Here is a 26,923-nt window from a genome sequence, read left to right as displayed (position 1 = left end):
GGCAGTTACATTGGCAGGAGTGAAATTTAAGTGTAGACACTTCCATAATTAGGTTGATGTAAGCTACCTTGCATCGACCTAACTCTGTAGTGTAGACCAGACCTTACACAGTTATACAGCCTTACAATGCAAATGCTCAAATATTACCTTAAAATATGGGATACAGACGTTCTAAGAGATTAATGCATGCAGCAATTTACCAAGCATTCAATAAACTAAACATTCAGCACATTTTTATAACTCTAATATCTATTTTAACAATACTAACACACAGGTGCACAAGACTGATTCCAGCTATGTATTTGACAATATCCAAGTAAGGCATAGGGCCCTTGGCATGAGTTGGCACCTAGTTTTCCAGAATCACATAAGAATTGGAAGCAACTCAAAACATCCATCAACACACACACACTTCAGTGAGTTAAATACATGGGTAATTAGTAGTGCTGCAAATTTGTCACAGTATTTTTTTTAAAAGAAATCACAAATCACAAAGCAGTCACGATAAATCTAGTAAAAGTAACAGGTTTACTGCTCCATAATTTTTTAAAAAAAAATGCCATGACACATGAAATTCAACTATAGGTCTTAAAGTCATAGGTCAGTGTCCTCTCACCACAGCCAAAGGGGCAGCAACCAGCTGCAGTAACACCCTCTGCCCCAGCACCACAACCCTAATCCCTGGCCAGGGAAATGAGGAGGCCCCCATGTGGCCACAGTGCTGGAAAGCGAGCCCACCCTCCATTCACCCCCCTGTGGTGGCTCCTGTGTCCCACGGGGCTCGGCCCAGAGATTGAGAGCAAGCTCCTCACACAAACACTCACCCCAGGCATTGTGATCTGGCACACAGGGTTGCAATGCCATTCAGGTTTGGCCCACTGTGATGGTTCTTGGGTCATTTTGTTTCCTCATGCTTGAAGCATGAGGAAGTCTTGCCTGTGCCTGACTGGGTTCTGTGCCCTAACACCACCAGCCTTTCAGGCACTCTACTCTGGGTTATACCAGCCCTGTCTTTGACTTGAGATGCAACCCTGTCAGGAGATGCAACCCTGTCACCGAGTCCCTTTGAATCATTCCTCTGGGATATCTAGCCCCTAACACTGGATACTCACAGAAATCCTAGATCCTCTGTCCCCAGAGGAAAGTGTGCCCCAGCTTACTAGTTTTACCTTAAACCCCCTGCTCTTGTGTAACACACAGCACTTGCAATAAAACAAAAGAAAAATCAGAGATTCTACAAAAACAGGAAGGTGTGGTAGAAACAAATGGCTAAAATACACAACAAAACGATAAAATGTAAACCTGTCTCTATACTTATTAATAAGTACCCTTCCTACCTATTAAAATAGGTTTTCCCCCAAAATTCAGTATGCTGCAGAGCTGGCTGGCTTCACAGGAATCAGGATCCAATTTTTCATTAGAACACCCCTGCTCCTCAGGATGTCTCCTCAATAAAAAGGATGCTGTGGGTCTTTCCCCAGCTTATGTTTTAATGAAACAGTCTTTTGTTGCTGTTCATAGACAGGGCAAACCCCTGTCTTGTTGTAATGTTCCTTTTTTTCTTTTTCTTTTTTCTTCAAGAGATTTTGATTGTTTGCAATTATCTATGATGGTTTTCCAATGAACTTCTTAGGATTGGGTAAAAGGCTAAACAATTGAGCCATGCATTGCACCACCAGCTGAACAGGGCAGGATGACAATTCCTTCCTGCCTGAATGAACCATCACTGAGACATATTATCCACTAGTGACTAGGAGTTATTCCAAATCCATAAAGCATACTTTCAATATAAATACAAAGTATCAGAGGGGTAGCTGTGTTAGTCTGTATCCACAAAAACAAGGTGGTGTCCGGTGATACCTTAAAGACTAACATTTATTTGGGCATAAGCTTTCATGGGTAAAAAACCCACTTCTTCAGATGCATGGTTTTTTACCCACGAAAGCTTATGTTTTAAATCTGTTAGTCTTTAAAGTGCCAACGGACTCCGCGTTTTTTTTAATATAAATACATTATTCCTTATATATTACCCCATACATACACCTCATAACTATTATGAATCTTGACAAGTTATAAGCTTTCTCGTAGATATCTTACTTGTTACTCTTTATGGATAAATATCCTGTAAGACATGTTTGGTGTAGTGAGTTTGTCAAGTCTAAGTAAGAGTTATTTGCAAAGAACAAGGGACCTTTCTCCTAGGAGCTTCTGTGTCACACCCTCCTACTCCTTTGTCAGGCCAAACCTGAGAGGCACTGCAACCCCATGTACCAAGTTTTAAGGCCCAAGTCCTGCAGGGTACAGGAGCCACTGCTGCAGGGGGAGTGCACAGCAGGCTCACACTCCAAACAGCCCCCCTGGGATCTGCCCTCCACACAGGGCTGGTGGCCCACCTGGAGCCTTCACACACAAATAGAAATATCATGGTATCCATGACATTTTCTCCACCGTGACAAACCTGCTGCCCTACTAATTAGACATAAGACCATATCCTTAACCGCTGGTAAGTCAGCGCACAAAGAGGACTGAAAGATGCCTTTGAGGCAATAGACAAGCATTTCCGTAATGGCGGAATCTTGAGCAGGCACAGGGCATTATTTTCTGGTGCAAGAGAGGACTAGTGACCAATTTTGCCCCAGCATTCCCTAGAAGCAGGAGGCATAAAGGTGGTATACAGTCAGAAAGAAATGGTTACTTACTGTAACTGTGGCTCTTTGAGATGTGACAAAGCTTGAAAATGTCCTGGCTGGGATGATTTAGTTTGGGTTACTCCTGCTTTGAGCAAGGGGTTGGACTATTTGACCTCCTGAGGTCTCTTCCAACCCTAGCCTTCTGTGATTCTGTGATGCAGATGTGTGTTCCACTTAGGTGTGTGCACACCCAGAGCACCAGAGCCAGACAATTTTGCCTAGCAGTACCCGTAGATGGGTGAGGCTTGTGCCTCATGGCCATAGCCCCTCCCCTGTCTATATTAGGCAGTGCCCCCTCAGTCCCTTCGCACTGAACACTCAGAGACTAGACTCCAACGCAGGAACAGAGGGTGGTCATGGAATACACATCTGCATCACATCTAGAAAAAACACAGTTACTTAGTTTCTTCTCTGAGTAGATGCAGCTGTTTATTCCTCTTAGGTGACTCACAAGCAGTACCCACAGGGGGTGGGGCTTGGAGTCTATTTAAACAAGGACTGCAGGACCGCCCTCCCAAAGTTTGCATCTGCTCTTGATGCCACAGTAATGGTATAATGTTTCATAAACGTATGCATCAATGACCATGTGGCAGCCCTGAAAATATCCAATACTGAGACGTCACTTAAGAATGTTATTGACGTAGCCTGCATTCTCACAGAACGAGCTTGTGCCCATAGAAGGGGGCATAGCCAAAGCTGTTTCGTATGCAGTCTTGATGCAGGAAGTTATCCACTTAGAGATCATCTTTGAGGAGACTGCCTATCCCTTCATACAGTCTGTATATGTATAAACAGATGAGGTGAAGACTGAAAGGATTTAGTCCTGTCCGGATAAAAGACGAAACATCATCTGATGTCCAAAGGGTGAAGACACTTGCTCTTCAGGAGATGAATGCAGCTTAGGAAAAAACACAGGCAAATATACTGTCTGGTTTAAACGAAATTGAGAGACTACTTTAGACACAAATTTTGGGTGCAGCTGCACTATCACTTTGTCTTTGGAGAATGGTGTGTAACAGGTCTCTGCCATCAAAACCTGCAACTCATGCACTCTCCTCGTAGGTACTATTGCCACGAGGAATGCAGGATTTTTTTACATAACAGAGGAAAGGGGCAGGATGCTAGAGGCTCAGAGATCCCATGAGAGCTGCTATCATCATATTAAGGTCCCACCAGTTTCCATGCCGGTGAATGGAGAATCTCACCATCATGGCATTGGAAAGCACCAATCTTCCATGAATGGGTGGATGAAAGGCTGAGCTCACTGGATGCGCCCTCAAAGAGCTAAGCTTAAGGCTGACAGCTGAAGGTGCAGCAAATACTCTACGATGTCTTGGATACTAGCCAGTGTCAAGCTGAACTCCGTAGGGAAATGACCACATTGAAAAAAAGCTTTCACTTTTCTGAATAGGCCATCTTGGTAGAGAGCTTTCTATTACTGAGTAGGACCTATCAAACAGTCGCCAAACATCGCTCATCCTCCTCATTCAACCATGGAGCAGCCATACCATGAGATGCAGGGAGCTGAGCGTGGGAAGCAACGTGTGACCATGATTCTTCATGAGCAAGTCAGGCTGGAACATAAGAGGCTGAACTGACAGTGCAAGAAGGTTGGAAAACCAGCACCACCTCAGCTATGCTGGGGTGAGGGTGAGCTAGGCCCAATCTGCTTTCCGTTTGAGAATGATTTGTGGAACAATCAGCATCGGAGGAAAAGCACAAAGAAGAGCCAATTGCCAGCTGAGGTGGAAGGCGTCATTCAAGGAGCCCTCAAGAGCAGAACAGATGGCATTTTCTTTTGTTCTTTGTAGCGAACAGGTTGACCATTGGGACATACCACAATGCAAAGATGACTCTCTAAACATTGGACTTCAGAGACCACTCGTGGTTCAGGGAAAAATTCCTGCTGACATGGTTCACAAGAGGAGTCTGGACTGCCACAACCTGATCACCTCTTGGCAAAGCACCCTGGAATGTGCTCAGCCTTGCCTGTTCACATAATACAATGTGGTGGTATTATCGATTTAGCATGTGAATTACTGAACCCTTGCTGCAGTCTAGGAAAGCGAGACAGGCATTGTAGATGGCCCAAAGCTCCAAGACATTGATATGCAGCGAAGCTTCCTGCTCCAGCCACAGATTCTGAACCTTCAGTGACCCCAAATGCGCTCCCCAACCTAACAGTCCTGGTTGGTAGGGAATAGGCAAAGGGAATGTCCTAACCTACACTTCCCTGAACCACCCACCACTACAAGAAGTCCAGGATCAAAATTCCCGGGGGTGAAGGATGGGACAGTAAACAATCCTAAGCCACATTTGAAGAGGGTGAAGGCACAACCTTGTGCATTGAACCACCTGCTTGCATGTGGACATGTGGCCTAAGAGCCTCAGGCACATGCAAACTGTCATGAAAAGCTGAGACTGCAGATTGAGACAAAGGCAGCAAATTGTCTGGAAATGTTCAGTTGGCAGAAACGCTCGTGAAGTCATACAGTCTATTAGGAACCCAGTAAACTCAATTTTCTGTGCGGGGACCAGCGCTGACTTTCTGGTGTTTAGGATGAGACCCAGACAGTCGAGTAAACACAGTGTAATGAGTATGTGAGAAAGGGGCACATCCAGGGAAAGAGTCCTGAGTAGCCAGTCATGCAGATATGGGAAGATGTGGATTCCCCTCTTCCTGAGGTACTCTGTCACCACGACTATACTTTTAGTAAAAACCCAGGGGTCAAGGGAAGGACTGTGTACTGAAAGTGACAGTTTGCCATGATGAACCAGAGAAATCTTCTGCGACTTGGGAGAATCACCAAATGGAAGGAAGCATCTTGAAAGCCCAGAGCAGGAAACCAGTTGTTCTGAGTCAATGCAAGGAGGATAGTGGATAGCTGTCCAATTTACAAAATCATACATGGACAGCAATGCCTGCAGATTCGCAATCTGCATTTGCAAGGAGGAAGAAGTGTAAATCTTTCTGCCCATTAAATCCATCCTTTTGGAGTCCTTGTCCTTAGCCATGGACTTAAACCTGCCCTGCTGGGTTCTATCGTTCACTACAGTTCGACTAGGTGAGATGACGAGGTGAGAGTAAAGAACATAAGAACAGCCATACTGGGTCAGACCAATGGTCCACCTAGCTCAGTATTCTGTCTTCCAACAGTGGCCGATGCCAGGTGCTTCAGAGGGAATGAATAGAACAGGCTATTATTGAGTCATCCATCCCATGTCATCCACTCACAGCTTCTGGCAATCAGAGGCTAGAGATACCCAGAACATGCAGTTGCACCCCTGACCATCTTAGCTAATCGCCATTGATGGACCTAACCTCCATAAACTTACCTAGTTCTTTTTTGAATCCCGCTATAGTTTTGGCCTTCACAACATACCCTGGCAATGAGTTCCACAGGCTGACTTGCATTATGTGAAGAATTAATTCCTTTTGTTTATTTTAAACCTGCTGCCTCTTAATTTAATTGGATGATCCCTGATTCTTGCAATATGGGAAGGAATAAATAACACTTCCCTATTCACTTTCTCCACACCAGTCACAATTTTATAGACCTCTATAAAACCCCTCTTAGTTATCCCTTTTCCAAGCTAAAATGTCCCAGTCTTTTTAATCTTTCCTCATATGGAAGCTGTTCCATACCCTTAATCATTTTTGTTACCCTTCTTTGTACCTTTTCCAATTGTAACATTACTATTTTTTTGAGATGGGGTGACCAGAACTGCATGTGGATTCCAGGTGTGGGTGCACCATGGATTTAAAACTTGGCATTTATATTGTGGCATATTTTCTCTCTTATTATCTATCCCTTTCTTAATGGTTCCTAACATTCTGTTCACTTTTTTGACTGCTGCTGCACATTGAGCAGATGCTTTCAGAGAACTATCCACCATGACTCCAAGAACTTTTTCTTCAGTGGTAACAGCTAATTTAGACGCCATCATTTTGTGTGTATGGCTGGGATTATGTTTTCCAATGTGCATTACTTTGCATTTATTAACATTGAATTTCATCTGCCATTTTGTTGCCCAGTCACCCAGTTTTGTGAGATGCCTTTGTAACTCTTTACAGTCTGGTTGGGACTTAACTAGCTTTAGTAATGTTGACAAAATTTTCAGACTCACCCCTTTTTCCAGACCATTTATGAATATGTTGAACACAACTGGCCCCAGTACAGATCCTTGGGGGACACCACTATTTACCTCTCCATTCTGAAAACTGACTATTTATTCCTACCATTTGTTTTGTCTTGTCTTTTCTTGTCTGTTACTAAACCATGAAAGGACCTTCCTTCTTATCCCATGACTGTTTACTTTGCTTAAGAGCCTTTGGTGTAGGATCTTGTCAAAGGCTTTCTGAAAGTCGAAGTACACTATATGCACTGGATCACCCTTTTCCGCATTTGTTGACCCCCATCTAAGAATTTGAATAGATTGCTGAGGCATGATTTCTCTTTACAAAAGCCACGTCGACTCTTCCTCCAACAAATCATGTTCAGCTACATGTCTGATCATTCTGTTGCTCACTATAGTTTCAACCAGTTTGCTTGGTACTGAAGTTAGGCTTACAAACCTGTAATTACCAGGATCACCTCTGGAACCCTTTTTAAAAATTGGCATAATATTAACTATCCTCTCAACATCTGATATAGAAGCTGATTTAAGCGATATGTTCCATACCACAGTAAGTAGTTCTGCAATTTCATATTTGAGTTCCTTCAGAACTCTTGGGTGAATATTCTGGTCCCGGTGATTTAGTACTGTTTAACGTATCAATTTGTTCCAAAACCTCTTCTATTCACATCTCAATCTCGGACAGTTCCTCAGATTTGTCATCTAAAAAGAATGGCTCAGTTGTGGCAATCTCCCTCACATCCTCTGCAGTGAAGACTGATGTAAAAAATTCATTTAACTTCTCCCCAAAAGCCTTGTCTTCTTGCATGCTTGTTTTCCTTAAAATGCCAGTCAATTTAAATTTTTCTCGATTAAACTTGTACACTTCAGTTAAATCACTAAGTTCAGTTGTTGGCCATTTTTCTGCCTACATTCATCTTATTTTCAGTGGTGTTTTTGGAATTTGACACCTCTTTTTGTCACATCAAATCACTCAAATAACCTAAATTCCCCTCCAAAAAAGTTACCTTTACCCCAAAACTAATTTGAACTTTCTACTTAAAGTTGTTTACTTTAAACTGTCTAATCTGAAATTCCCCCTAAACATTTTCTGTTAAGCTACCAACAAATTCAACTTTAAAAAAAAATCATTTACCTCACGGAAAACATCAAACTGATTTCAGATTTTACTATCTTCAATTTATTTTCTTCAGGCTATGTCCACATTTGGAGCTGGGGGTATACCAAGCCTTTGAGTTTGCCTACACTGCAATGTAAACCCAGGCTCAGACTCAGGCATGAGCCCAAACCTCCCATCTGTCTACACACAAATGTGTCAGACTCAGAACCATGTCAAGCCATGACCCAGGATTCAAGCCCTACTGCTCCCAAGTATAGACACAGCCCCACTTGGCACATGTCCCAGGAGTCTGCCCAAGATACTCCACAACTCCATGAGCCAACTTCCTTTGTCCTCTCTAGCCCAAAAATTTCCAGCTGACTCAATTGAAAATGGAACCTACCCCCACCTCTTGGCGCATAGCAATAATTCAGTGAATCAACATTAACCATTCCATTGTCTTCTGACCACCGCGCTGCAAAGAACTCCATGAGAAAGCCTTCTGTGTTTGCAATGGAGACTAACCAGAACTTTTGAAAAGTAAGCTGCTTCGTGGTCATTAAACAAGCCATCAAGCAAGAACTGTGAAATGCAAATGAAGAACTTTAACAGAAAAGTGCTAATTTCAAACGAAGGGGTCATCAGGTATGATGACTGGAGGCCAAAGACTCAAAATGCATTCCTCACTCTCCATCATCAAAGGAAAAGCCGATGTGGGTAGTGAAACCATCCGCTTGTTTTCTGTGAAAAGAAGCTACAAGTATAGATTCAGGGAAAGATCCTTCATCTCTGAACTGTTTGGACTCCTACAGAGAAGTGTACCAGATACAAACCTGAGATCCCAAAGACAATCTGGGTACCCTGACTTTTAGGAAACTGGCAGTTTATTACATCACTGCCACCATTTGGAATTACAAACTGTGACTCACCTGTGCATCTATTTTACCTGCTTTAACCTCTCAATAACTCTCATTTCCTTTTCTTAGCTAATAAACCTTCAGTTTACTATAGAACTGGCTCCCAGCATTGTCTTTGGTGTAAGATCTAGAGCAGGGGTTCTCAAACTTCATTGCATCGTGACCCCCGTTCTGACAACAAAAATTACTACGTGACCCCAAGATGGGGGGCAAAGCCTGAGCCCGCTCCGGGAAGGGCAAATCCTACGCATGAGCCCCGTCACCCTGGGCAGGGGGGCCATAGCTGAAGCCAAAGGGCTTCAGCCCCGCTACCCAAGGCTGAAGCCAAAGCCTGAGCCCTGCCGCCCAGGTTCAAAGCCCAAGCCCCAGCAAGTTAACACCAGCCCTGGCAACCCCATTAAAACCCACTTTGGGGTCCCAATCCACAGTTTGAGAACCACTGATCTAGAGTACCAATTTCATCTGGGGTAAGTGACTAGTCTCTTGGGACAGGGCACAACCTGAAGTGGTGTGATTTTTGGTTTAAGTGACTTATTATCACAAAGTCCAGTTTGTCTGGGTGATAAGGTAGACTGGAGAGTCTAAGGGGACCATCTGTGACTATGGTAAGACTGGTACAGTGATCCAGGAATTCACATTTGTCACTAGCTTGGTGAAATCTAATTATAGAACATACCACCAGTTTGAGGTATCTGCCCTGTTTTCTGACAGTCTGCCCTGAGGTAGGCACTGACGGTTGTGAGTCACTCCAGACAGCGTAACAATCATACAATCTTGATTTGAAATAATAAAGTTAAACACATGATCAGGAGCAATTAGACGTTACTAAGCAAACACTATTGCACTACAAAGTTATGTATAGCAAATCACACTTCAATCACTTCCTTTTATGAACCTATACTTTGACTCCTCTCCCTGCCATTTCATAATTCATCATTGTCAAGGTTCCTTCCCCACTCTGAACTCTAGGCTACAGATGTGGGGACCTGCATGAAAAACCCCCTAAACTTATTTTTACCAGCTTAGGTTAAAACTTCCGCAAGGTACAAACTATTTTACCTTTTGCCCCTAGACTTCATTGCTGCCACCACCAAGCGTCTAACAAATATATAACAGGGAAAGAGCCTACTTGCAAACATCTTTCCCCCCCGCCCCAAAGCCTCCCAAACCCTACACCCCCTTTCCTGGGGAAAGCTTGACAAAAATCCTCACCAATTTGCATAGGTGAACACAGACCCCAACCCTTGGATCTTAAGAATAAGGAAAAAACAATCAGGTTCTTTAAAAGAAGAATTTTAATTAAAAAAAAAGTAAAAGAATCACCTCTGTAAAATCAGGATGGTAAATACCTTACAGGGTAATCCGATTCAAAACATAGAGAATCCCTCTAGGCAAAACCTTAAGTTACAAAAAGACACAAAAACAGGAATATACATTCCATTCAGCAAAACTCATTTTCTCTCCCATTTAAACAAAACAGAATCTAATGCATATCTAACTAGATTGCTCATTAGCCCTTTACAGGAGTTCTGAGCTGCATTCCTGCTCTGGTCCTGGCAAAAGCAACACACAGACTGAAAGAGCCTTTGTTTTTCCACCCCCTCCAGCTTTTAAAGTATCTTGTCTCCTCATTGGTCATTTTGGTCAGGTGCCAGCGAGGTTGTCTTAGCTTCTTAACCTTTTCCAGGTGAAAGGGTTTTTCCTCTGGCCAGGAGGGATTTAAAAGTGTTTATCCTTCCCTTTATATTTATGACAATCATGTCATCCATAAGTACTTTGTATGGACGACACTCAAGCCCTCACCCCTCCCAAGCACTGAACCCCCACAATTTAATTGATCCCACCCCCCTCCACAAGCACATTCTTAGAGGTACCATTCCTCCTCTTCCATTGGGCAATGCAAGTTCATAATGTGAGAACACAAAGCATCCCTGACATCCAGTCCCAACTGCGGTAGGTACACTTCCTGGCTGAGTGTATTGATTCAGCAGCCCCTCTCTGTCATAGGTCCCTTCAAGGGGGAAATGGCTCACCTAGGGTTTCACAAAGATTGTGAAGAGCACAGCAAGCCATAGTGATGCAACAGAATTAATGATACTGTTATCCAAATGGGTCTGCAGACATCTCCAACAGGATTTCGATCTGCCAAAAGCACATTCAACAATGATTTTACACCAGCTGAGAGTGTAATTAAACCTTCTTTTGCCAGGCTTCTGAAATCAGAGTATAGTTTCATAAACCAAGGCAAAAGAGGGTACATGGGGTCCCCCAGAACAACAGTGAGGACAATTACTCCATATTTTATGTCATCATTTGGTGGGAATAGCATCCCAACCTGTCCATGAATGTAGACTCCCCCAATCAGCAAAAGATCCTGGCATCATAAATTTTTCCAGTGTAGCCCACATTGCCATTCACAAATTGATCTTTGTGGTCCACAAGGGCCCTTATAACAATGTGGTTGTGATTTATGTACTCATGTGCTCCTTGTTGAGGGCAAACTATGGCCACATAGGTCTCATCAACAGCCACAATGCAGTTTGGAAACCCCATTCTCTCAAAGCAAGCAATTACTTCAGTAGTATCTTTCATGCCTTATACCTTGGGGTAAACAACATGTTGGATTGCCTCAGAAACCCCATTCTACCCATAGTCAACTTTCCAACACCAAACTGGTTGTCAACAGACATGGAGCAGTAGCTTGTGGCCCTCTGCCAGAAGTACCAGTCTAGGTAGGGGACATCAGCAGCTATACCGAGTATACTGAGCAGCATCAGCAAGTGCAAGTTTGCCATGCCAGGGTACTCTTCCTCGTCTGCCACTGCCGCCTCCTCCTCCTCCTTCTGCTCCATTATGAGCTCTGTCAGTTGCCTTTGCGGGTCAGAAAATGCTGCCAAAATGTCCGCCAGCACCTCTACCCATTTCCTGAGACAGGAGTGAAAGCGCAAGCAAGAACTTCTTGGAAAGAGGACTCCTCCATATTGCTCAGCAGGCTGTTCAAACTTCCAGTAACGTGCAGGGTGGGCAGTAAAGCTTAGTCACAGTGCACCACGGACAAAGGACTAGAGTGGCCACATTTCAGGAGGGAGTACACCTGGGGGAATTCTGCACCACTGCGCCCATGCAGAATTCATGTCCCTTGCAAATTTATTTGTTTCCCCACAGAAAAATGACTTTCTGATGGTGAAGCAAAGGGAAGTCGCAAGAGCAGTCATGCAGCACGGGAATGTCATTTTGGATGCCTGGAGCAGCTGGCAGAGAGGTAAATCACTGCAGAGGTGGGGGAGCTGGTGATGTCCCGGACAGCAGCTCCTACCGTGCACTAGGCTCGGCTACTTGTCCCAACAGGGTGGAGGATGGTGGGACTTCTTCTTCCCCTTCAAGGAGTGGCCAGGTCTAGGTCAGACCCACCCCCAGAAACCTCCCCCAGCTGCAAGAACCTCTGCACACCGACCTGCTCCCATTGCTCATCAGCCATGAGGGGAGGGGTCACTGTACGGGGAGCTGCTCCCCTGTTCGCCTAGCCCCCATGCATCTGGACCCTCCCAGACCCAGACCTACCTGCCAAGCCAAACCCCCTCCCCCACCAAGCTCCCCCCCACCTGAATGCCCACCCTGCCAAGACTCACACACACCCTGCACCCAGACCCCCACAGCAAGCCTCATCCCCCCAGCACCCAGACCCCTCCTGCTGGGCCGCACCCCTCCTTCATCCAGATTCTCACCCCTGCACCCATACCACTGCCCACTGAGCCCCTCCACCTCAGCAGCCAGACCCCATGCCCAAAACCCCCATCAAGCCCCAACCACTTTCACCTGGACCTACCTGCAAAGTCCCATTGCCCCTGCTCTCAGAACCCCACAATGAGCCACTGTACATCCAGATCTCCCCCCAATCTGCACCCAGACCCCCCACTAAGCTGCCTGCATGCAGATTGCCCCATACAGAACCCTCTCGCCCCACACCTGGATCCCCCCACACTAAGCCTCTCCACTCCTCTCCTCTAAGATCCTGTTGGCCTGAGCCTGCCTGCCCATGCCTGGTGCGCCTGGCAGGGAGGGGCAGAGACCCAAGGTGTTTCTGGGGCTGGCCCAGCCCTTGCACTATGTCAGGGTTGGGTGCAGCCTTGCGGCCAAGTCCATGTTCCCGGGGGCGGTGGGGGGAGCTGCAGCACCATCTACCAACTCCATGCAGCCAGTAGCCTGTACTCCCCACTGCCATTCTAGAGCCTCCACATTTATTTATTAACAAATAAAATTTGCAGAATTTTAAAATATTGTATGAAGAATTTTTAATTTTTTGGCATAGAATTCCCTCAGGAGTAAGGGGGCTACAGAGTCTAGAATATGATTGATTCAACTCAGGTCTGCTTGCTATGGTGTGGACACCAGAACTCCAGGCTCAAGCCCAGGTTAGAAAATTCTTAACATAGGGTTAAGAATCAGTGTAGATGCTCAAGCCCAGGATCCTGTAACACGTCCTCTGATTCAGTCCCACTAACACCAAGCTTACCTTGCACTATAGACATACCCTGACAGGCTATACTGCAGGCTGCTAGTCCTTCTGCTGGCCCTGCCTATGCTCATGTTTTTAGCACTGGTCCAGGTCAGCTGACACAGGCTCATGGAGCTATAAAAACCTCAGTGTGGCTGGTCAGTTTTGGGGTAGAGCCTGGCCTCTGGAACCCTCCCCCCAAAGTGGGGTCCCAGAGCCCAGGCTAAGCATCTACACAGCAATTCTACAGCCCCACAGCCCGAGCCCTGAGAACCCAGGTCAGCCAACCTGACCTAGCCTCAGACACACTGCAGGTCTTTTATTCCAGGATGTGGATGTACCCTCAATGGCTCACAGGTAACCCAGTTGGTCTCCTGAAGCTGGCAACCACAGTGTAGTACAGGAAACTGCTCCCTGTAGGAATGTACTACTTGTGGTGTACTGAGCATGTTCACATGAACTGAGCGTTCTCAGAACATCTGCTGAAGCCACTGCCCTTCACTCTGCCCGTATTAGCTGCAAGATTCTGCTGACTGATTTTTACAGGGGTTGAAAAGGGGCAAAGGGGGCAAATCGGAGGAGGGGGGTAGCCAGAGTCTGAGCTGGGGACGAAAATTGACTGGTCAGAGGGGTCACGCAGCTGGAAGCAGGGTTAGGATAGCGGCTGAAGGCAAAATCAGGGATGGGAGGGGGGAAGGAGACAGAGTTAAGCCCAGGGGTGAGACACTGCCAGAGGGCAAAATCCCGGCACAGGCAGGGGTAGGGGGGTAACAGTTACCTCGGTGGATGAGACACCAGTGTTTGGAAAAAAATAGGGTGGGAAGAGCAGAGGGGCTTTTTTATTCCCCCACCACAGACAGTACCTCTCAGCATGGGTTCCCAGGGCTGAGTTCTTAAAGGCACAGGCCTCTGAATGCCTAGTCACTGCAGCTCCTCTTTGATGTAACCGACCGAGGTGTGGCAGCAGGAGACTTAATTCAGTGAAACTGAACCTTCCCTACACCCCCCAGGGGGCTCTACACACACACACCCCCGAATTTCCCCAACGCCCCCTAATGGTCAACTAGTTACAACAGTGTTACCAATTTTGTCATTGGTTAGAAATTTGACTTGAAAGTGAAACATTAATACACACTTTAAAAGCATAGACAATGTATGATAAAATACTTGTACCTGGAAAAATATAATAGGTTTGAAAAGTATGAACAAAGACTAGCTTCCTCACACAGCAGTTGTTTTTTCTAACAATATTGGCGCACTGGTTTCAGCAATGTTGGCCAACCTTATAATTTAAAATTACGATTTGTAAGCAACATCTGAATGAGCTCTCCCCTGACAGCTAGTGATGAGGCAGGGGAGTGGGGAAGGCTTCAGGACCAGATTGTATTTACATGAACTCACCTACCCTGCCTAGGTATCCAGCAGACAGAGCTGTGTTGCCCAAGTGATCAGTTTTGGCTGGTGTTGGGAGTTTCTATACTAAACATTTTGATTATATTATAATTAATTTTTACATAAGAACATAAGAATGGCCATACTGGGTCAGACCAGTGGTCCATCTCGCCCAGTACTCTGTCTTCCGACAGTGGCCTATGCTAGGTGCTTCAAAGGGAATTAACAGAACAGAGCAATTATTGACTGATCCATCCCCCGTCATCCACTCCCAGCTTCAGGCAAACAGAGGCTCTCAGAGCATAGCGTTGCATCTCTGCCCATCCTGGCTAGTAGCCATTGATGGACATATCTTCCATGAACTTATCTAGGTTTTTTTTTTTTTTTTTTTTTTTTTACAACAGCCCCTGGGAAAAAGTTCCACAGGTTGACTGTATGTTGTGTGAAGAAATATTTCCTTTATTTGTTTTAAATCTGCTGCCTATTAACGTCATTGGGTGATCCCTAGTTCTTGTGTTATGTGAGGGAGCTTTTCACTTTCTCCACACCAGTCAAGATTTTATAGAACTTTATCATATCTCCCCCCCCCCCCCCCGGCCTTAGTAGTTTGTTGTCCAAGCTGGAAAGTCCCCCAGTCTTTTTAATCTCTCCTGTTATGGAAGCTGTTCCATACTCTTAATCATTTTAGCTGCCCTTCAATGCACCTTTTCCAACTCCAATAAATCCTTTTTGAAATGTGAGCATGTCATGAATTTATATAGTGAAAGTGAAGGAACTTGTTTTGCCAGACTGATCAGCAAAGACAATGCTGACAAACTATGTGAAAAGGCCGCGAAACACCAACCTCTGGACTGCATCAACATGCAGAAAGCCTTATAAGCCAGTCATTGTCAAAGCCAATTTTAGAAGTACTTTAATAAGGCTGTTAAGAATGCTGGAGCCACAACATAGTTTATGCAAACAAACATGGCTGTCACATCATACTTTCTCTTTAAGCAAGAGATACCACACACTACAAACTGGAGGCCAATGTTAAGTGCATTGTCATTTGTTAATCCGGAAACTGGACACTGGTTCTGCCCAAGACCAGCAAATGCTCACTATCTTTCTGCAAGAAACTCAACTGACTGGTTAGAAGCATGCAGTGCAACAGTGAAAGACTCAGCAGTTGAAAAAGTAAAGGACTCCCTCACTGCAGTCAGAAAATGTACATACAGGGCTGATAGAAATGGGTGTCAAGTAGTAAATCACTGCCTGTATTATCTTGATTTTAGTGGTTGGCCAGTAGATGACTTTCTAGATGTTCAGGTTATTAAAGGCAGGGGGCAGAGATAGCTCAGTGGTTTGAGCATTGGCCTGCTAAATACAGGGTTGTGAGTTCAATCCCTGGGGGGGCCATTTGGGATCTGGGGCAAAAATTGTGGACTGGTCCTGCTTTGAGCCGGGGGTTGGACTAGATGACCTCCTGAGGTCCTTTCCAACCCTGATATTCTATGATCAGCTGCATCTCTGAAACCCCATCTTAGAAGAGTTAAATGCTTGTCAACTGAACCCTAACCCAAGAAGGATGTAGATATAGTGCTTCATAGTAAGCTTGTACAGCCAACTTTAATTTCTGTGACGATTCAAAAACATGAGTTAAATCTAATAAAATGGTCATGAAACATTTCTGTTTTTACTATGGTGCCATACAGCCCATCTTTGCGGTAACAGTCTCACACCTCATCAGTCCTCCTCCTTCGCCCTGTATTTTTGAACACCTCCCCTAATCTAAATTTCTGTGGAAAACACGGCAGGGAAATATTTTTTCTGTGCAATACTTGTTTATATCACATTCTGTCAGCTGCAGGATTCAGCATCAATTATCCTTCTAATGTAAATAGCAGGGTAGGTTTGTTTATTGTGCTACGCTGCTTCGCTGGCTCATTTGTTCCTGGAGAAGCCTGAACCTCTAAAGAGCTAATCACCTCACCAAAAACATCATGTCAGTTTTTCAATAGAACTTTTGCCTCCCCACTAAGGTTTGTCTGAGTTTGAGATCCTCAGTAGCAACAATTACAATCAACCTATGTCATCTTTTATAGAGATCATGAGCACTTTACCAACTGCAGGCTCAGTTATGGCTCTAAAACTTGAGCAATGGTGGGGAGGAAGAAAAGGTGGTACATCTTCAAGCAATGGTGGTAGGAGAGATGTTTGTGCTGGTGGAAGTGACGGGAAGCCTTGGGGCCACCAGGAGCACTGTGGAGTGAGGGCTGCCCTCACCAGTACAGAATAGATGTAGCAGCATATACTCCACACAGTGCATGGCTCCTCTGGGGTGCTCAGTACAACTGCCAGTGCCTTCTGCCCCTACCCATTTGCCATCAGGATATTTAGGCAGCAGCAACATTATAACTTCCACGTGCATGGGAGTGCTTGGGGGAAGGAAAGTACTTTTTGGCCCTCTTCTCACCTTTGCCTCTGTGTGATGGCAGCCATATTTTGACCGTGTAATAAATATGAGTCGGAACTGTTTCTGCCAGGAAAAATTTCAGGTGACCCATAGATGGTCCTCAATAAGGAAAATAGGAAATCCAAAATACTTCTCACTCCTTTCTAACCAGCCCTCAGAGAATAAAATATAGCTGCATGGAGACAAACCCATCTGGCTCATTTTTACCATACAGACTTTAAAATCTATTTCTGAACAAGTCTTTTCTTCTCCAATGAGATATTAACCCAGGATCTTGCTGGAATTTATGCTCTCTTTGATCAGAAACCTCTCTCAGTCAAGGCAATAAGACAAGTGCATTGCTGCCTGTGCCTGCCTGCAGAGTTGATGAACTGTAATGGTCAGAGATCGCACCAGCATAGAAGTATATTGAAGGCGAACTGTAAAGAAATTGAGAGTTTAAATTATCCTCCACATGTCCTGCATCCTACTAAGATGAATCCATGCAGGGTCATTTGGAAGTGGAACACTTTATGCTTCCATCCCACACCACTGTCAAGTTTTAGCAAATTAGGACAAGTCAGCACATAAGAACAACCATATGTAACAGTAACTGCTAATGGTAACAATTCACTACCTCTCCCTGCTACAGGTAGCAAATTCCTAATTACACCTGAGAGTGTAAGAAATGCTATCTGTAGGAATTATCTACATCAGATAGCAGTTTTTAGCAAATTAGGACAAGTCAGCAAGTCTAAGGGGAAAAGTAATTGAAGACAATTGGCAGTTTTTCAAGGAGACATTATTAATGGCACAAGAGCAAACTATACAACTGCATACGGAAGTAAGACAAGAGACCACCCTCCTAGGGATGGAGAGTTATATCTTCATGTGATGCCTTAGCATCAGCAATATTCAGAGCCCAGGGCCCCAGCTCCACCAATATTTGGGGCCGGGTGTCCCCCGCCTCCAGCCACACCTGCCGCCCCCTCCCCGAATCCCCCAAGTGTCCCCCGGCCCCCTCTTGCTGCCCCCGGTCCCCCCGCGCGCCTCCCTGGCCCCGGAGCAGAGCCTCCCTGTCTCTGCCTCTTCCATGCAGCTCCATGCTGCCTCCCTGCAGCAACTGCTGCTGCAGGGTCCTAGTGCCCCCCATCTACACTGCCAGGGCAGACTGACTGAGCCTGACCTTCCACCTCAGACCCTTCCCTTTTCCGGCAGGACCCTCCACCAGCACAGGGGGCCCCCCTGCCCGCAGTCACCGCTCCTGCCCCACGCTGGACAAGGGGGCAGCCCCATCCCTCACCCCCAGTGAGGCTACAGTCAGGGGCAACAGCAGGGGAGGAGGCGCACGCAGCACCCCCCACGGGGGAGGCGAGGGAGATTCCTGGACCTCAGAGCAGCCCTAGGAGCAAATGCAGTGACAGTGGTGGGGGGGGGGGGTGAGTGTGCTGCTGCGGGGGTGGGAAAGGGGGGCTCCTCCCCCAGAGCTCACTGCTGCCAGCAGCGAAAGGGCTGGGGGGAGTCCTCCTCTCTGGCCCCTGTCCCGGAGCAGCCTGCCTGCACCCCAAACTCATCCCCAGCCCTGCCCCACCCCAGAGCCCACACCCCCAGCCAGAGCCCTCACCCCCCACACCCCAACCCTCTGCCCTAGCCCTGAGCCTCTCTAGCCCCCCAAACCCCCCAGACCCAGACAGAGCCCTCACCCCCCACACTCCTACTCTCACCCTGAGCCCCTCCTACACCCCATACCCCTCATTCCCAGCCCCTGACAGAGCCTTCTTGCCCTGAGCCCTTCCCATACCCCAAACCCCTAATCTGCAGCCACACCCCACAGCCCCCTCTCATCCCCAGACTCCCTCCCAGAGCCTGCACCCTAATCCCCTGCCCCAGCCTAGGACCTGCACCCCAGACCTCCTCCCCCACCCAAACTCCCTCCCAGAGCCTTGGGCAAGTGCAGATGCAGGTGGGGGGGAGGGGGGGGAGTTTCGACGGGGGCGGGTTCTGGGACCACCAAAATTTATACAAACCTACCACCCCTGACCCTGCCTTAACCAGGAGCGCAGGGCCACAGCACAGGGGAAGAGCCACAGAAGCAAGAGGGGGACTAGTGGCGGAGTGTGGGTGGGGCGACACCTGGTTGTTTGGGATGTCTCAGTCTCCCCCAGTCTGCGATACCTGCCGCCCATGTAACGGGCCTTGCTTCAAAGCCGAAACTGAGAGGAAAGTTCTCGCGGCCCCAGTCCTTCAGCGCTGCACGCGGGAAGGCGCCGCGACGTCAGTTTCCCGCCTCAGCTCTTCCCTTGCCATCTCTGTGTGCGCGAGCCCCTACCCGGCACGAGCGCAAACGGAAACAACCGCTCCCCGTGGCCTGATCCGCTGACTTGGGGAGTATCCCGCAGCGGGTGGCGCCCTGGCTGTGACTCCTTGCTCCCTGGAGCCCCTCCGCCTGATGGTTTCATCTTGGTTTATTGACCGTATTATTTTCCTTTGTACTGATGTCATGTGACTTTGTACTTCATTTCACCAAGTAAGTGCTCATGAAAACTTTACAGGAGCTACTTGTTGCCGTTCCCAGCTTTCCTGGCCCGCGGTCTCCCGTCTTTCCAGGGACTCACGTGGCAGTTCAACAATATTTTGTTGTCTTTTCACTACCCAAAATGTGAACGCCACCCTTATATCTGCACAGGGGCGACGTCCGGGTTTGGGGGAGGGCTAGAAGTCTGAGTTGGTGTTTTCCCCAGGAATTGAAATTGGGGGGGGTCGAATTTACAGGAGGGGTCAGGGCCGATGAGGGGTGAGATCGTGAGGGTGAAGGTGGCTCTATGGCACCATAGTAAAAACTGAAAAAATGTTTCATGACCATTTCATTAGATTTAACTCGTGTTTTAAAATCATCACAAAAATTAAAGTTGGCTACTCAAGCCTTCTATGAAGCACTACCTCTTCATCCTTCTTGGTTTCTTGTTATAAATTTTGCACGACTCTGTTAATGAATTTCTTGAATGCAATGCATTCATCTTTGGTGGCTTCTCGTGTCTCCAATACCGCCATTCCTTCAACTGATATGCTCATTACATCATTCACATGATCAAGCAGAAGGCGACTTCTTTCAGAACACAAAATTCTATTCAATCGAGGCAAAAGAACGCTCAGCTGTAGCTGTTGTGACTGGGAGTAACAAGAGATGAATTCCTACTTCTTTCATCCCAGGAAACATAGCACAAAGATTGGGTCAAGCCACTAGTGATGATAAAAAAGAAGTTGAAGCCAAATTTTCATTCATTTTGTCATATGATATTCCACTGTATGCTCAAATTCTCTATTCTGTCCTGAGTACATGGCAGCCCCATTACTGATAGTCCCTCACTCCACTCAACTGTTGGTGTTTTATAGGACAGGGATCTGTAAAAGCTATGTAGAGGTTGAGTAGAATCTATAAGTTGCTGTTGTAGATTTTTAAGAATCAAGTCTGTGTACTACTTAAGTTGTCTTAACAAACACTTCTTGTCCTCTTCACTTAAGAATTCAATATAAATGCCTTCATTACTCAACTTCCGGACTGACGTCTTTGCTTCTTCCAGTACTTTTTCAATGGGTAGCTCTCTGATTGATCCAAATGTAGCTTCTATTGCTGGAGAAAGATCTACTACTGTTGTAGCAGATGCCTGGATGGCATTGTTTAATGACCCAAGTGGTTTCAACAGTAGACTTACAAGGGAGAGAATGGCAATAGCCTTCTGTGAACGTAGTAGCAAAAGTAATCCACCAGCCTCACTACTTAGATCCATCGCATGTTGGTAGATACTTTCCAAAGCCAGTAATAATGGCTGGAGTAATTTTAAGACAACAGCCAAGGATCGCTCATGAGAAAGCTAGAGGGTTTTCCTAGGTTGGACTAATTTGAACTTCAGTCCCAGTGTATCTTCTGTATTTTCCAAGATATTCAGTCTTTTTGGACTCTTGCTGAAAAAAAGAATATAATGAAGACATTAAATTTATAGCTTTTTTAATGTCTTTTGAAGAGTCTGCAGCTCGTACTAGTGCTAGTTGGAGTAGATGGCCTCTGCAGTGTGTATAGGAGAGATTAGGGTTACGCTTTTCTCTGAGCAAAGCTTGTACTCCACCATGTCTTCTAGAGAAGTTTGCAGCTCCATCAGATGCACAAGCAGCCGTCTGTTTGGGGTACAATTGACAAGCATTTAACTCTTCTAAGATGTGGGTTGTCACAGATGCAGCTGATGTTTCTTCTATAACTTGAACATCTAGAAATGCATCTACTGACCTACCACTGACCTCAAGATAACATACACAATGACTTAATACTCGAATGCACCGATGCAAATGGGCATCATCAGCCATGTACGCAATTTTTTTTTGTGGTAAGAGTTCTTCATTTTTTCAACTGTTGAGTTTTTCACTGTTGCACCACATGCTTCTAGCCAGTCAGTTGAGTTTCTTGAAGAAAGATAGTGAGCATTTGCTGGTCTTGTTCAGAACCAGTGTTCAACTTCTGGATGAACAAGTGAGAATGCACTTAACATTGGCCTCCAGTTTGTAGTTTGTGGTATCTCTTGCTTAAATAGAAAGTATGATGCCACAGCCATGTTTGTTTGCATGAACTGTGTTGTGTCTCCAGCATTCTTAACAGCCTCATTAACACTCATCCGGGTTGTCCTTGGTCAGTGGACACTCAGAATTCAGAGGTGCTTTCACATGAGTTCACCTCCCAGGTGGGGAACAAGAAGGCACCTTGCTCGTTCCTCCAGCTGCTCACTGTTCGCTCTGGCCCCTGCTGTTCATTGTGCCACTGTTCACTCCATCTCTCTGTTGCCAATGGCCCTGCACCATCACCTACTGCTGCCACTTGCCACTGTGACCTCTGCTAGTTGGTCTCTTGAGGTTCCACCCAGCTCTCAGTGATTTCAGCTGAGCTGTCAGTGGGGGAACCTTGCTGCTGGTGCAGATTGGGCCATCTCTTCCACAGAAACACTGTCCCACAGCAGGTCTAAGCACTTAGACCTGATTTCAGCTGTAGTGGTTACTTAACAAAACAAAAGATTATCTATTGAACCTAATCAGCTCTGTCTTTAAACAGTGGAGAGGGGCAGGTCAAATAGTATTTGTGACTCAGGCAGACCATCAAGCAAAACACCTGTCCCCTCTCTCTTGATGCCCTCAATCAGCACAGGCTAAGTACAGTTCTACTGCCCTTTACTCATACAATAAGAACAACAACATTTCATTACCAGCCCTCCCCCCACATTCAAGTGATTTGTAACCCAACCCCAGCCAAAATCTATCACCTGGGCAACACAGCTCTGTTTGCTGGATACCTAGGTGGATTAGGTGTGAAAGTAAATACAATCTGGTTCTGAAGCCTTTCCCCACAGCCCCTAGCTCATCACTACAGCTGTCAGGGAGAGCTCATTTAGACTTTGTTTACAAATCATAATTTGAAATTATTAGGTTTGCCAACATCACCGAAATGAACGCACTGACATTGACATTAAAAAAAAAACAGCTATATAAGGAAGCCAGTCTATGTTTATATTTTTCAAATCCAATATACTTTTTCAGATACACTTATTTTATCATACACTGTATATGCTTTTAGAGTGTGTATTAATCTTTCAATATCAATTAAAATTTTCAAACAGTCGCTAAACAGGCAACACTGCACGGAGCTAGTTCACAAAACTGGGGGGGGTGTCAAGGTTCCTTCCCCACTCTGAACTCTAGGGTACAGATGTGGGGACCTGCATGAAAGACCCCCTAAGCTAATTCTTACCAGCTTAGGTTAAAAGCTGCCACCACCAAAGTGTTACACAAAGAACAGGGGAAGTGCCCACTTGGAAACGTCTCCCCCACAAAATATCCCCCCAAGCACTACACCCCCTTTCCTGGGGAAGGCTTGATAAAAATCCTCACCAATTTGCATAGGTGACCACAGACCCAAACCCTTGGATCTTAAGAACAATGAAAAAGCAATCAGGTTCTTAAAAGAAGAATTTTAATTGAAGAAAAAGTAAAAGAATCACCTCTGTAAAATCAGGATGGTAAATACCTTACAGGGTAATTAGATTCAAAACATAGAGAATCCCTCTAGGCAAAACCTTAAGTTACAAAAAGACACAAAAACAGGAATATACATTCCATTCAGCACAACTTATTTTATCAGCCATTGAACAAAACAGAATCTAACGCATATCTGACTAGATTGCTTACTAACTCTTTATAAAAAGTAGGATTTAAGTGGTTCCAAGTAATAACAGACAGAACAAAGTAAATTACCAAGCAAAATAAAACAAAAACATACAAGTCTAAACCTAATAGAGTAGGAAACTAAATGCAGTAAATTTCACCCTCACAGATGTTCCAGTTTCACCCTCACAGATGTTCTTTCACAGACTAGACTCCTTCATAGTCTGGGTCCAGCAATCATTCAAACAACCCGTAGTTACTGTCCTTTGTTCCACTTTCTTTCAGGCATCTTTTTGGGGTGGAGAGGCTATATTTTGATCCAGCTGAAAACAAAATGGAGGGGTTTCCAGGGCCTTATATAGTCTTTCTCTTCTGGGTGGAAACACCTTTGTTCTCCTGTGTAAAATCCCCTCAACAAGATGGAGTTTGCAGTCACCTGGGCAAGTTACATGTCTATGAATGATTCAGCTTTTTGCAGGCCGATGCCATTGTTAGTTTGAACTTTCCCAGGAAAACTCAGATGTGGATTAGCATCTCCCAAAGTCCATTGTCAGTTAAGTGTTTCTTGATTGGGCACTTACTGGGAATAGTCCTTTCTCAAGAAGTTGACCAAATGCTTCACTGAAGCTACTTAGACTCAACCAAGTACCTAGCCAATATTCATAACTTCGAATACAAAAATGATACACTCATACAGACAGCATAATCATAACCAGCAAACTACAGCCTTCCCATACACAACCCACTTGGCCTCCTCTGTACAAGACCTGGTGCAACCATAGGACCCTGGTTGCAACAATGATCTATACAGTCACAGTTTATGTGAATAATGTCACAAGTATCACCAGGAATGTTTCAGCCACTTTGGAGAATGAGGTTAGGGAAGTAGGTAGTTTTTCCGATGTTAACCAATTTGTAAAGAGCTCCAGAGTTGGGTTAGAAACTTCAAAATCAGTGAGAGTCTTAAATTCAACATGGTTCCTTCTGCTTTTCCATGAAAATCCATTTGGCTATGTTACAAGACACAAAAATTTGCACATGCATAGGAGAGCTTGTTAGAGGTTTGCTACCAAAATTAACTTCTATTTATGCTCTCTTTCAGGAGCTCCTGCAGAAGATGCTAGTTGATATAAATGGCTTGTGCAGCCCTGCTGAAGTGGGGAGGGCTAAGGAGGAATGGTGCTCCGTGTGCAGGAGAAGTTCATAGGCTTCTCTACAGCATTCACTCAGGAAGCAGATACAACAGCTCACTCCAAACTTGTCTCATCTTATCCCAGACTAAATCTTCTCCCTAACACTGCATGACAACCTTGGGCAGGTACAGACCACAGGCACCAGCTTCCTCCTTGCTTTGGGGTTGCTCAACCCCCCGCTCTGCCCCAGGCCCCGTCCCACCTCTTCCTGCCTCTGCTCCACCCTAGGCCCTGACCCCACTCTACCGCTGCTCTGCCCCACTTCTTTCCTCCCAGTTCCTCCCCCTCCCCTGATCACCCCCCCATCCCCACTCCTCCTCTTGCCCCAGCGCCACCTGCATGCTGCGGAACAACTGATCGCTGCGGGCAGGAGGTGCTGGGAGGGAGGGGGAGGAGCTAGTGCTAAGCACCCATTCATTTTTTTCCTGATATGCTGTCCCTTGGCTCTTTTATGTGCAGAACCCAAATCATATCAGCTCTGCAGGTGAGATAGGCAAAAGAATGCCTAGTTTCAGAATCCCACTGTGGCTTTGACAGTAACAAGCAACTTGTTAGCTGTGGGGGCAACATCACTACTCATTTGGCATTGTGCATGTCTACCAGCAGATACCTAGACTGCACGGCAACTTTAGGTGCCGACAGGTTTAGGTGGCAGCTGAGAAGGGGTTTTGAGAATGTCATTGGCACCTAAATGATGGATGTAGGTGGCCAAAGAGGTTACAGATGTAAGTCCTTTTGTAAATCTAGCCCCTAGTTATCAAGGGACGCACATGGTGGGGGGCGCCTCTGGGCAGCGTGGGCACCCTGCAGCTCCCGGCCGCCGCCGGGCAATGAGGGTACCCTGCAACTCCAACCTGCAGATAGCAGGGGACCCTACCTGCTACCTGTGAGATTGTTTTAATTACATGTATTTTTTGTTATTTAATTGTATAAATATTTAAATTATCATTTATATTTCTTTTCATGTCATTTTTTCTGGAAAACACAAAGGTCAGCTGTAGGCAGGGGGAGCACTGAAGATGCTGTGCTTAGGGGCATGCAAGGTATAAATCTGGCCTTGTCTGTCTTAGGTATCTAACTCCTGGAGAGGGTTCATGGCTCAGACTTCCAAGTGGAGGGAGGAGTCTAAGACCCAGATCAATGAGGGTTAGGTGCCTAAGTACCTTCTGAGGATCTGGGCTCAGCATTGTAATGCCTAACTTTTAGCCATCTTGCCATGCAGTGGAATCCCCTGCTGAGGGTTAGGCGCCCCAGGCTCTTCATACAATACATGGGGCGGGGGAGTCAGTTGCCTAAGAATGAAATCCACAAAAGCCAGAATGCTAAGGGGGGAACCCACCTAAAATAGCTAATAGGATATCCAAAGTGAGGGGTGGTTCCTAAGCCCCACCCTTCAGAGGGAGTTGAATGTGTAAGTGTGAGCCAGATGGAAGTGCCTGTCTTTTCTCAGCTGTGAACTTAGAGTTAGGCGCCTAAGCCAATTCTCACAAAAAATGCAGGAAGAGCAGGTCCCCCCCAACCTCCCTATTCTGTCCCTTTCAACATTTAGCCCAGTTGTTAGGGCAGTCTCCCAGGATCAATTCCCCTCTCTTCCTGAGTGGAAAAAGGATGTGAACTTGTTTCCCAACTCTCAGAAGAGTGCCATAACCACTGGACAGTGGAGTATTCTGGGGCAGGTCTTTCTCAATCTCTCCTGTTCCACTTTTTTATAACTAATTAAATATTCACTGGTCCACGGAGAGGGAGAGTGACTGCACCCTAGTGGTTAGAGCACTCACCTGAGATATATGTTCTAATGCACCTGCTCCAATGCCTATTTAATTATTTATACACAGTGGAATAACTTTAACAGGAGAGGCTGAGACCCACCTGCCCCAGAAAACCCCCTAGCCCAGTAGTTACTGCTCCCTCATGGGAGATTGAAGACCGAAGTTCACATTTCTTCTCCACATCAAACAAAGGGAAAATTGATCCTGGGTATCCCACATCCCAGGTGAATGCCCTAACCCAGTGGTTCCCAAACTGAGGTTCGTGAACCCCTGGGGGTTCACCAAATGTTACAGTGGTTTCTCGAGGAAAAAATTCCCTAATTGCGGACAGAACTGTCCATAGGGACCCCAGGCATCACGGGGCCAGCAGCACGGAAATTTGGGACTTCCAAGAGCTAAGCAGATGAAAGCAAACATATCTATCATACTGAGGAGATTTAAACTTCAAGACTCCTTATACAAAATAGAAAAGGAGGTGGATATTTTTTGCTGTTTTTAAAATTAAATAGGCTGCTAGTGTTGTTTTTAAATTATTATGAAGAACAAGTTTAAGCTTTGTTGTAATGTGCATTGTTTGCCTGGACTGCTCAAGACCT

The 26,923-nt window shown here is 45.8% G+C and overlaps 1 protein-coding gene across 1 annotated transcript in view; it reads right to left on the bottom strand.

Moving 5' to 3' along the window:
• MAJIN (membrane anchored junction protein) overlaps nt 1–19,566 on the bottom strand; it is a 103,055-nt gene extending 83,489 nt beyond the window's left edge. Inside the window, exon 1 of the mRNA XM_043538831.1 lies at nt 19,340–19,566. The gene's annotated coding sequence lies outside the window, so the exon portion shown is untranslated. The remainder of the gene's footprint in view (nt 1–19,339) is intronic.
• Nucleotides 19,567–26,923: the final 7,357 nt, after the last annotated feature.

Source organism: Chelonia mydas, chromosome 2 (genome assembly GCF_015237465.2).
Source record: "Chelonia mydas isolate rCheMyd1 chromosome 2, rCheMyd1.pri.v2, whole genome shotgun sequence".
Classification (NCBI taxonomy): Eukaryota; Metazoa; Chordata; order Testudines; family Cheloniidae; genus Chelonia; species Chelonia mydas.
The sequence above is the reverse complement of the archived record's forward strand: the minus strand, read 5'-3'. Positions and strand labels throughout refer to the sequence as shown.